This window comes from Sapajus apella, unplaced genomic scaffold, assembly GCF_009761245.1.
Source record: "Sapajus apella isolate SASKATOON/1434 unplaced genomic scaffold, GSC_monkey_1.0 scaffold84, whole genome shotgun sequence".
NCBI classification, from domain to species: Eukaryota; Metazoa; Chordata; class Mammalia; order Primates; family Cebidae; genus Sapajus; species Sapajus apella.
Genome location: NW_022437024.1, coordinates 1,913,432 through 1,925,104, shown reverse-complemented (window position 1 = coordinate 1,925,104; position 11,673 = coordinate 1,913,432). Strand labels below are relative to the sequence as shown.

General features: G+C 38.5%; 1 non-coding gene across 1 annotated transcript; it reads left to right on the top strand.

Annotated features, from left to right (window-relative positions):
* The first annotated feature begins 7,591 nt into the window (after positions 1–7,591).
* LOC116533894 lies at positions 7,592–7,698 on the top strand. The gene has a single exon (XR_004261500.1). It is a non-coding gene; the product is annotated as a U6 spliceosomal RNA (small nuclear RNA).
* The last annotated feature ends 3,975 nt before the right edge of the window (positions 7,699–11,673 follow it).

The window sequence follows — 11,673 nt, the reverse complement described above, 5'->3', positions numbered from 1 at the left end:
TTCAGGCTAAGGCATAATACTATTTTCTTCATGACCCTCGCTTACCAAGTAAGTGGGAGATGGATCTGGGGATACGAGGCTTGTTCCCCTGACAGGATGCAAATACCCTGGTGCTTTCACTAGCCCAATAAAGTTTTGGTGTTCTCATCAGGTTTAACTTAAAAAACTATATATATTCATTCTCATGTCTCTAAAAGAAGACCCGGGAACTGAAATGAAAGCTGTCAACACTGTTCTCTCACCTGGCACACTCTTAATTGACGCTTCTGCACACTGCCATCGTGATCTAGAAGGATCCTAGATTTCTGTAAAGGCATCTGAGCAGGCAAGAAAGATTAAATTATTCTCTCTCTTTTTTTTTTTTTTGGTAAGAACTATGCACTTATTCTCACCTCCCTGCCATTCCTGTTTTTTCTCCTTCAAACCCAGGTAAATCCTGCTGTTGCTTCAAAGTGCCGGAATACCTCATCTCCTCTGGAGAATCATCTTGGATTACAACTCTCTCCTTGATTGCTGTCTTGCCTGAATCCCACTTTCCTTCCTGGCCAGGGCTTCTTAATTGTTTCTCATATTTTAAACTGTTTACCAGCTAGGATACACACACACACACACACACACACACACACACACACACAAGTATATATATGTATATGTGTATATACGTATGTGTGTGTGTGTATATACATATACACGTATATACATATATATACACGTATATACATATATATACACGTATATATATATATATATATATATATATATTTTTTTTTTTTTTAAGACAGAGTCTTGCTCTGTCACCCAGGCTGGAGTGCAGTAGCGCAATTCAGCTCACTGCAACCTCCGCCCCCCAGGTTTAAGTGATTTTTCTGTCCCAGCCCCACAGTAGCTGGAATTATAGGCACCTGCCGCCATGCCCAACTACTTTTTGTATTATTAGTAGAGACAGGGTTTCACCATGTTGGCCAGACTGGTTTCGAACCCTTGACCTCATGTGATCCACCCACCTTGGCCTCCCAAAGTGCTGGGATTACAGTTGTTTAAAACCTGGCAGGGTGCAGTGGCTCACATCTTAAGATACAGACCTAAGCACTAGAAATGCAGTAAGTACGCAGGAAACAAAGTTCAATCCCTTCAAAACTGGAAATACACAAGTGCTATATATGATAAACCTATATTAATCTAAATTAGCCAGAAAGAACTTTCTACCGCTCAAAATTCACAGATATCAAAGACTTTCAGTATCCTGCCAAGTGGGCCAGTGCACCCTTCGAAGTGTGCACTGGGGACAGGTCAGGCCCGGTGAGGACCCCGATCCGACACCAGGAGCAGGTGAATTGTGCTGGGATGCTGCTGTCCATGTCTGCCCCCAGCAGCACACGGCTTCTAAAGCCATGAGAAAATGGGGCTGGAGGCTGACTCAGAGCTGCAACTATATTCAGTGTCGGGGCAGCACACGCTGAATTGCGTCATAGCAAATTTAGGCCTGTGCTGAACAAGGCAGGGAACTCAGCACCTCCCCCTCCTCCCCAGCTGCCCGTTGCCTGACATCTCGGCCACAGCCCATCTCCAGAGCTGTTCCTCAGCCTGGAAAAGGACATGTCCCTTGGACAATGGGTCTCCAGGAGAGGGATTATGAATGCTGGTGAGCACCAGGGAAGGTTTGACATTTTCTCAAGACGGGGAGACATTTTGTGGGCTGGATTACTTTCCCTTTTCCTTCTTGTTCAGATTCTGCTGGACACCAATGGTCAACAGCATCACACAGTTACAAGCCTAAGCCATCCTCTTGGGTTTTTGAATTTTAATGTAGGAAATTATGTATTTGCTATAAATAACATTTTAATCAAATGTCCTCTAGAACCAAGCTTAGCGGGGCTGTAACATTACAAAAGAAAAGAAAGGGAAGTCAAGATCCAGAATTCAAAGTCAGTGAGAACCTCCGGGTTTCTGGTTTTCAAAGCTGTAGGGAACCCCTGTCGCTGTGTCTTGCAACAAATCTGTTGGATTACAGCAGAGACTGCTTCTGAACCCCTGTTTAGGAGAACAAAAACTTTCCTCAAATCTGTCCTTTCCAAACTCAGCTTTCAGATGGAGGTAAAATTATCCACCAAGGGCCAGCTCTGATTAGCAAATTTATAGATAATTCCTATTTCTATTCCCAAACTGATGTGTTTTATTATTTTTTGTTTGTTCTCTCTGCATGTGTACAATTCAATAAATAACTGCCGAGCCTAGAAAAGTGAGCAATTGTGCCTCTATTTACTCATCTGGTTTTTTCATAGCTAATTTTTAAAAACATTCTTTTGAAATGCTAAGAGGCTCTGAAATATTTAAGTAAACAGACTATTAGGCTGAGAACCTAAGTGTCAAACAATAAAGAAACAATGTAGCAATTTGCTGGAAAACAGAATAGGGAGCTACCTTGCAAGAGACAAAATACAAAAGATAAACTCTAACAAACTCTCTGCCTGACAATAGACCTACTAAGCAGATCCTATGAAAGGGCCGAGTTAGAACAACAAACAACAAAAACATAATTTCCTTCATTTGAGACAAACATTTCCATTTGAAACATCTTTCAGACATTAATCTCATTTCCGTCCCATAATCACTTAGGCAGGCAGAGGTTAACATCCTCATTTTACAGGTGAGAAAATTGAGTCTCAGAGAGGTTGGATAGCTCGCCTAAGGTCACATAGCTAAGCAGTGATTGAACCAAGGCTAAAATCACATCTTTTAACTTCAAACTCTTTGCTATTTCCAGGATACTATGCTGAAAGGAGAAGGCATTAGATAGCACCAATCATCCTCTGTTTCTGGGTAAACCTAGTAGTGCATCTCCTGTGGCCTTTTTTCCTGCTGCCTCAGCCTGATTACACTTACAGATTATTATTGCTGTTGCTCTGTTGCTAACAACTCTATTGAGCAGACCCTTATGAAAACCTTTCTGCTAAGAATGTCAAAGCATTTCTACCAAAGGGAAAATACAGCTCTGAGAGGCTAAACCACTTTATTCCAGTCCACCTAGTAATGCTACAAGAAGAGCCGAGTGTCTCCTCTTCCTCAGTCAGCCTTTAATAAATCCCGGACTAGGGGTCAGCAGTCCATGGCAGAGATTTCTTGCTACTGCTGTCTATGGCATGTGTCAATCCTACTCAAAAGCCCCAGTCAGAACTCCCTCCTCTTTAAACCAAATGAGATATTTGTGGAAAAGTTTAAAAATGGCAAAATGCTGTATAAATGTAAAGTCTATCACCTTTATATTTTGTGGGCTTAACAGAAATAATTTTTATCTAACTTCCCCACACCCTGCCTTCTATGTCTGCCAGCTGAGCAAATGTTTGGCTTATAGTAGGCACTCAGTAAAAATGTGTTGATATTAATACTGATTTGAACCCCTTAAGGATATCCCTTCCAGGAATACTCAGTGTCTCTTAAAGCTGAAAAGGCCCTCCACATTTAATTAACCCATAATTGTAGCATGCCAGGGTTAGATGAGGTTCAAACAATAAACCTTCAATACAGGATAAAAGGTCACCTCTGCATATGCTAAAGAGCACTCCAGACATTCAGACCTGTTAGTTGCTTCTAGCATGCACCTGCTATTTCTTGCGTATCCTCATATGATTCCCTTCTCCTGGACTATCCTTCGCTACTCTGTCTGGCAATTGGCCTCTAAAACAGAGCTCAGGTGTCATCTCTTCCAGGAAGAGGTCCCCACCCTTAGACTAGCCTGCGCCCTACTGTAATCATTGGTTTCCTCTTTCATCTCTTCTAGGGGTGGTAAACTCTCTGAAGACCTAAGTCTTACTGGATTCTCCACCCCCAGCGCCTGGCACAGGCTGTGGGTACACTAATAGTGCTCAGTTGATGTGTGTTAAGTGACCGCTTAGGGCCAAGACTTGTTGCAAGAGAAGCTGGAACAATGAACAGCAAATTCCTTCTCAAGTCCTTCTCTCCAAAAGTCTTAGACTCGGTGTCCTTGGCTTGCAGATGGACTGCTCTGGGTTTTTATTTCTCCCCCATGTATTCTTCAAAGTTTACCAGACTACTCACAACCATTAGCAGATGGACACTGCCATCCAGGGGTAATTTAATCTTCCCCCACTCTTTTACTTTAAAAAAGTTATGATGCATGGACACATGTGCAAAAAAGTACATAAAACACATATATGCAGTTTAACAAATAAATAAGAGGACACCCATATGTCCACCAGCCACGCCAAAAAGGAACCTTCACCATAGAAGGTCCTATATGTATGTCCCATTCCCGATTACTGCTTTATCATTTCCTCTCAGAGGTCACTACAACACTGACTTTTGTGATTGTCATTTCTTTGCTTTTTCTTTCTGGTTTTACCACTCATGATGCAACTCTAAAGTCTTGTTCCCCGTTTTGGAAATTTACATAAATGGAATCTTTCTGTATTATTTCAATCTCATTCCTTTCCTTAGATATTGTGTCCGAGATTTGCATGTACTGTGGAGCTGGGACACTATTATTGCTGTACAGCATTTCATTGTGTGAATATACTACAACGTATAATAATTCATCTATTCTGTTTGAGTATCTAGGTTGTATCAGTGCTGAAGTTATTACAAACAGTGCTGACGTGAACATTCTTGTAAATGTTGATTAGTACATATATGCACAAAATTGCTAGGGTGTATACCCAGGATTGTATTTCTGGGTGTGTATATTTAGGAGCAATATACTAAATAATGCCAAACTGATTTCCAAGTAGCTGCACCAAATTACCAACTTACACTCCACCGGCAGTGGAGGAGCTTCCAATATTCCACTACCTCTTCATCATCAGACCTTCCTAGCTTTTGCCCATGGAGTAAGAAATCCCATTATGACTATATTTGATTTACTGACTGTTAATCTTATATTTAGTGCCATTTGCATTTCCGTTTAAGTGCAGCATCTGTTTAAGCTTTTTACTCATTTGTCCCATTGGGTAAAATGAAAAAGCTGGTTTGCCTTTTCCTTAGTGATTTGGAAGGAATTCATTAAATGTTTCAGATACTAGTTTGTTGTTTATTATAGAAAGCTAAAAATATTTTCTCCCACTCTGTGGTTTATATTTTTTTCTGATGTCATATTTTTTCTAATTAATTTTCTTTCCACCCATAGTCTTTAATCCACTGAAACTGACTTTTGTAATATGGTATGAGGTAAAGATCACACTTTTTTCCCATGTGGGTGCCTAATTGTTCTGGTAATTTGTTGAAAACTCCTTGCTTTTCCCACTAAACTTGATAGATACAGACAGTGAGTTCTACATCAAGAGTGTCTTAGATATTCTAACTTTTTGCATATTCATATAAATTTTAAAATCAGCCTGCCAAGTTAAAGAAAAAATACAAATTCATGAAATTTTGTTTGGGTTTGTGTGGAACTTAGAATTCAAACGACATTTTTACAAAAGTCAACTATTCTGCTTATAAATGTAGTATACAATCCACTTATTTTGTTTTAATGTTTCAATAATACTTTTAATTTTCTTGGGCAAGGTCTTAAACAGAAATATTTTGTTAGTTTTATTCCCAAGGATATCTTCTTTTATGCTACTATAAATGGTACTCTTATTTCATTTTCAATTTTGTGCTTGATTATATGAATTAAATTTATTGTTTGAGTATTGAATGTGAATATGAGAACCATGTCAAACTCCCATATTAATTATAATAATTTACCTATGAATTCCTCTGGATTTTCTACAGCTCTTATTTGTGAATAGTGAGTTATTCTTCCCCATCTTTCAGTTCTCAGATCTTTTATTTCATTATTTTACTGAGCCAGCAAGGAACTCAAGAACAAGATTGAATAGAAGGAGCAATATTGGGAATTCTTGTGTTGTTTCAAATTTCAAAAGAATTCTCAAAGTTTTAACATTAAATGTGATGTTTGCAATAAGATCATAGCAGATACCTTTGGTCTTCTTAAAAACATTTTATTCTATTCCTATTTTGGAAGAGTTTATGAATACATATTGACTTTTACCAAGTAACCTCCAAGAGTCTGTGATAATCACATCATTTCTCTTTTTTGTTAATGTGGCGAGCTGCATGAATTGCTTTTCTGAAATGGCACTAATCTTGCATTCCCAAGAAAAACCCAAATTAGTCATGATACATACATCTTTTATATATTCCTGATTTTATTTTACTAATTGTACTTTATATTTCATATAACATCCATGCCTAAGATTGGGTTCTAATTTTTCTTTCTCACTATGCCTTTGGTAAGTGTTAGAACCAAAATTAGATATAGCCTCATAAAACATAATGGATAATGTGCCCTATTATCCTACTGTCTGAAAAATGTCTATAAACCAGAAATATTTCTCCCTCAAACATTATAGTACTGATAAAATCACCTGGGGCTAGAGAGTTCTAGGTAAGATTTTTTCCTAATAATTAAAGAACAATTCAGGATTCTTATTTCTTCATGAATAACATTTTGATAAATTACATTTTTCCAAGGATGCATATATTTCATATTTATTTTCAAACCTACTGGCATTAAGTTTTTCATATATTCTATTATCTTCTTAATGTGTACTGTATCTGTAGTAATGCTCATTTTCATTCCTAATATTACATTTCTTCACCTTCTTGGTCAATTTCACCAGAAGTTTATCAATTTTAGTCATAAAGAAATAAGCTTTGGTTTTGTTTAATCTTTTCTATTTTATATAATATTTTTCTATTTCATTATCTTGTTTCTTTTCATCCATATTCTTCGGATTTATATTGCTTTGTTTTTCCTAATTTTGAAGTTAAAACTTCTCATCTTTTTTCCAATCCATGCCTTTCAGACTATACATTTCCCTCTATCTGATGTTCTAACTGCATTCCATGGTTTTACGGTAACTAGCTTTTAAAAAATAAGAAAGGAGGCTGATCCAAAGGTAGTGAGTTATCTCAATTGATTGTTCACAGTCAGTTACAGATCAAACTCCTTTTTCTACTCTTTCCCTCCTTCTCACTACTACACTTGACTAGTCTTTAAAAATAAATAAGAAAAAAAAAAGTCCTGATTTGTTGCATGCCGATTTCATATTTGTCTTGTCAATACCCTACCATGACCAATTTCAAGCTATAAGTAGTTTAACAAGCAGCAGGAAAATTCTCTGAACATTTAACAGTCTCTTGCAAGCTGAGATGAGCCAGCTCTAGCACACTCAAATTTTCAGTAGTATTTTCACAATTGTTTAATTCAAGATGTGTCTAATACTATACTTTTTATTCATCCACACGTTTAAGAAGCATGTTCAAATTTGACATTTTTTGAGGCTATTCTATTTGTTAATTTCTTGTTTAATTGACTTTATTAGAAAACATGCTTTATACAATTTCTATCCAGTAAAATGTATTGAGATTGACTCAAAGTCCAGAAATGATAGATTTTTATAAATATTATTTGTGTGCCTGAGAGAATGTTTTCTGTAATCTTTTGGTGCAATGTTCTGTATCCACTCAATAGGTCAGATTTTTAATCTGGTTTAAATCCTCTGTGTCATTATAATTCTTCTTCTGCAAACTGCATCTATGATAGAAGTGTATTAAAATCTCCTATTCTGTGCTCACTTCAGCAGCACATATACTAAAATTGGAACAACACAGAGAAGATTAGCATGGCCCCTGCACAAAGATGACATGCAAGTTCATGAAGCATTTCATATTTTTCAGAAAAAAAATAAAAATCTCCTATTCTGCTTTTTTCCCCTCATGAAATTCTTTATTGGCTTTTGAGAACAGCATACCTTGTGCAACTCTGTACATTTTTATCTTATATATTACAAAGCCTTATTTTATGTTCTTACATATCAAGTTGTAATATTTGTGTTAATTAAAACGTTTTTCATTGTGAATTTATACTTCTCTAATGTTTAGAGTATATTTTGTTTCATATTCATGTATTCTTCTAAGATGTCTATTGATTAGTATTTCTAGCTGTATTTTTTCCTTCATTTTATCTATCACCTTTTTGTATCCTTATATTTTAGACATGTCTCTTAAAAATATTATATACAGGAATGTATGTGTGCATATTTATGAGTGCATATATACAAGAATATGAGTATATATAATATAGTGCTCTTACATGTTACTTTTTATATTTCATGTTTATATATATATTTTTTTAATAGCTTGAAAATCTTTTTTTCCATAGAACTTATTCCATTTAAATTTTTTAAATTTCTAATATTTGGGCATTAAAATTTTATTTTGTGCTTATATTTGCCTTGTTTCTGACAGGTTTCTTTTATTATCTTCTCTTGGGTTTGTCTATTTTATTTTTTCTGTTTTTCTTCTGCTAGGGAGTTATACTGTTTCTATTATTTTACTATTTTCCCTCAACATTGAAACATAATTTCTAGAATTTTAAACTTACACAATATATTTATGCTCATTACAGGTAGTATAAAGATCTCAGAATATTTCACTTTTCCCCAACTTACATTCTTACTGAATTTTTTTTCAATCTGATAAGACAGAATTCTCAGGTTTCCAACAGTCAAGTACACTTATATTGGCATACCTATTTATCATTTTGTCCTTTTCTTCTTGCCTGAGAGCATGTGTGTCATAAAGACTGAAAATGCAGGTCTAAGATGGTAAGACAGGCTTTATGGTGGGCAATGATGGCTTGGCCTCATGGAGCCAGCTTCGAGGAGATATCTAAGAGCTGATGGTTAAGGCATAACAGGGGTCAAAAGTTAGATAACAGGAGAGTAGTTAGGGAAGTCTAGCCACATCAGGAGCTGGATCTTAGGCAAGGAACTGGAAACCAGGGAATTTGGGCAAGACAGGACCCAGCAAGCTGTCCTGATCACAGATATGAGGCATCACAACCAGAAGACCTATACATTGAGGCACCTCCCAGCACCATCAGGGAGCATCTTACATCTCTTACGTTTCTGGGGCACAAGCCCACAGGTGTGGTCAGTAAGTCTGTCAGGGAGCTGGAGGCTCAAAGGAAATAGAGTTAAATAAGAACAGACCATATTGCAACCACTGACACTGTTCTCTTCAAAGTATTGATCTCCAGACCACAGCTCAGTGACCAGCACTTAGCAGGCACTCAATATATATTTGTTGACTTATTTACTGATTCACTGGACAATAGGAATATGCCAGGCTTTAGAATGATAAAAACATGAATTGGATATGTTTTCTAACCTCCAAGTACTTATATCTAGGGGCTGAAGTCAATGTAACTAAACTATAAGTGATGATATAGGTACTAAGGAGAAGTTAAAATGCAGCCATTAGTGCTACCTGGGATTATCAGGATGGCTTCATGGAGGAGGTGGCAGGCTTGTTCGGAAGGTCAACTAGAGGGCATCTTCAGGACATTGACAGTCACAGGGAGCATTGCTATTATTCTGAACCTGTGCTTCTTGAGTTATCAGCACTGAGGTCAGGGCAAGGCCTTGCTCCATGGTGGACAGTGTTACTGGTGAAAACCTGGCAAACAGGAGAGACTCCTCTTTCTACCTTGTTCCACCTCTCTACCACCATCCAACTTGGAGTGCTGTTGTTTCTGCTTCTTAAAAGTTTCCTGCTCAAGATGTTGAATAGACAGCCATCTGGTGATGTGTGTCTCACTCTACCTTGCAGTCCAGATGTATGAATCCTACGGCATTCTAAGTTTCTGAGGATGAGATCCAGGTCAGCTTCATTCCCATGTGTATTTTCTGGATAGTTCTGCCAATCCCAATGAGGTAATAGCAAAAGTCTTGTACTTAAAGAGTAATCAGTTAATGAGGCCAAGTACAGTGGCTTATGCCTGTAATCCCAACAGTTTGGGAGGCCAAGGTGGGAGGACTGCTTGAGACCAGGAGTTCAAGACTAGCCTGGGCAACAAGGTGAGATCCCCATCTGTACAAAACATAAAAAAAGGTAGCTGGCTGTGCTGGCAAATGCCTGTGGTCTTAGCTATTCTGGAGGCTGAGGCAAGAGGATCACTTGAGCCCAGGGGTTCAAAGTTGCAGTAAGCTATGATCACACTACTACACTCAAGCCTGGGTGACAGAAGGAGACCCTGTCTCTTAAAAAAAGAAGGAAAAAAAAGGAATCAGTTAAGAAGTATTGGATAAATGCTAGAATGAATGCCTAAATTTAAAAATGGGGGAAATAAATGGAACACAGGAGAAAGCACAAGCAGATTTGTCAGGTAGGTCACCAAAACAGATCCGGGTGAGAAAAGAAAAGAGCATTCAAGTATTTGGGTATCAGTTGGCCATATAAAGGCATATCAAAGTTCTGAGTGCTTGGAGGACAAGACAGGGACAAGGTAAAAGACTAGGAAAGGGACCATATTCTTGAGGATCTTCAAAGGCCTTGATGATAAACATCACTGGGATTCAGCTCTAGGTTGAGGGATGGCCATGGGCTACATCACTTTCTACTACCAGCCTAGACTCCCCCAGCCAGGGCAGTTTTTACTGCAGCAAAGCAAGCAAGAAGGGAGCACGCCATGTAGCTTCCACTTTCCGTACACACGAACCCTCCCAGACTGCTGACACTCAACTTTCCCACAATCCCCTGTAAGCACCAGAGAAGTTTCTGGAAAGGGAAGCAAAACCTAGAGCCTACCTAAGATTCCTTTAACTATGTCAGCCTATCTGTCTACAGCATCATAGGACCACAGACCAAGCACCTGCTCTGACCTCCAAGGCTACTTAGACTCTAAGGCAGCACAGGCAGGCAGAGTCAAGATTGTTAGTGGGGTCTCCCATGCTGTCAAAATGGAGATAACCACTACCTGAGCCACTTCTCAGGCCCACTCACTCCTCTGCAGAGCCCTCCCTGTCATAGCTCTTGTCACTTGTCATTCTGAATCTGTTTAGCACCTGTGTGATCCTGCCATACAGGTACAGAGTTTATATGTTGCCATGCACAAAGATTAGAAGAGTCTTGACAGTAAAACCGTATCATGTTTGTATCATCATAGGGTCATTCCTCAAGGGTCCAACAGTGAGTCAGTCAACGAATACCTACGGTTCAATGTGTTTTAAATGCCAGGCTACACTCAGAAGATGTTCCATGGGAAGTAGGTTAATGTTGAGATTTGATTTGTGTGGTGATTTCCTGGGGCTGCCACACAGTGGGTGGCTCAGAACAATAGAAATGGATTGTCTTACAGTTCTGGAGGCTGGAAGTCGTAAGTCAAGGAACCAACCCTGTGACAGGCTGAAGCTGTGAGACAGAATCTGTTCCAGGCATCTCTCCCAGCTTCTGGTAGCCTCACGCATTCCTTGGCTCATAGACAGTGTCCTCCCTGTGTCTTCATGTTGTCTTTCTTCTACACATGGCTGTCTCCATCTCTAAATTTCCCTTTTTCGTGAGTACACCAGTCATATTGTCTTAGGGTCCCCCCAGTGACTTCATCTAAATGTAAGCATTTGCAAAGACTCGATTTCCAAATAAGGTCATAGTCACAGGTACTGGGGGTTAGGACTTGGCATCTTTTGGTGCATATAATTCAACCCATAATTGTATCTAGATATTTGCAGATTCAGAGAAAGGGCAAGTTAGGCTGTAGATAGAAAATAAGCTAAGGCATGGAGACAGGAAGGGTGGGATTTGTGTGCTTGAAAGAGTACATGGTCTCATTTGGTTCTGTGTTTGGAATAATATCATTAGTACATCTGA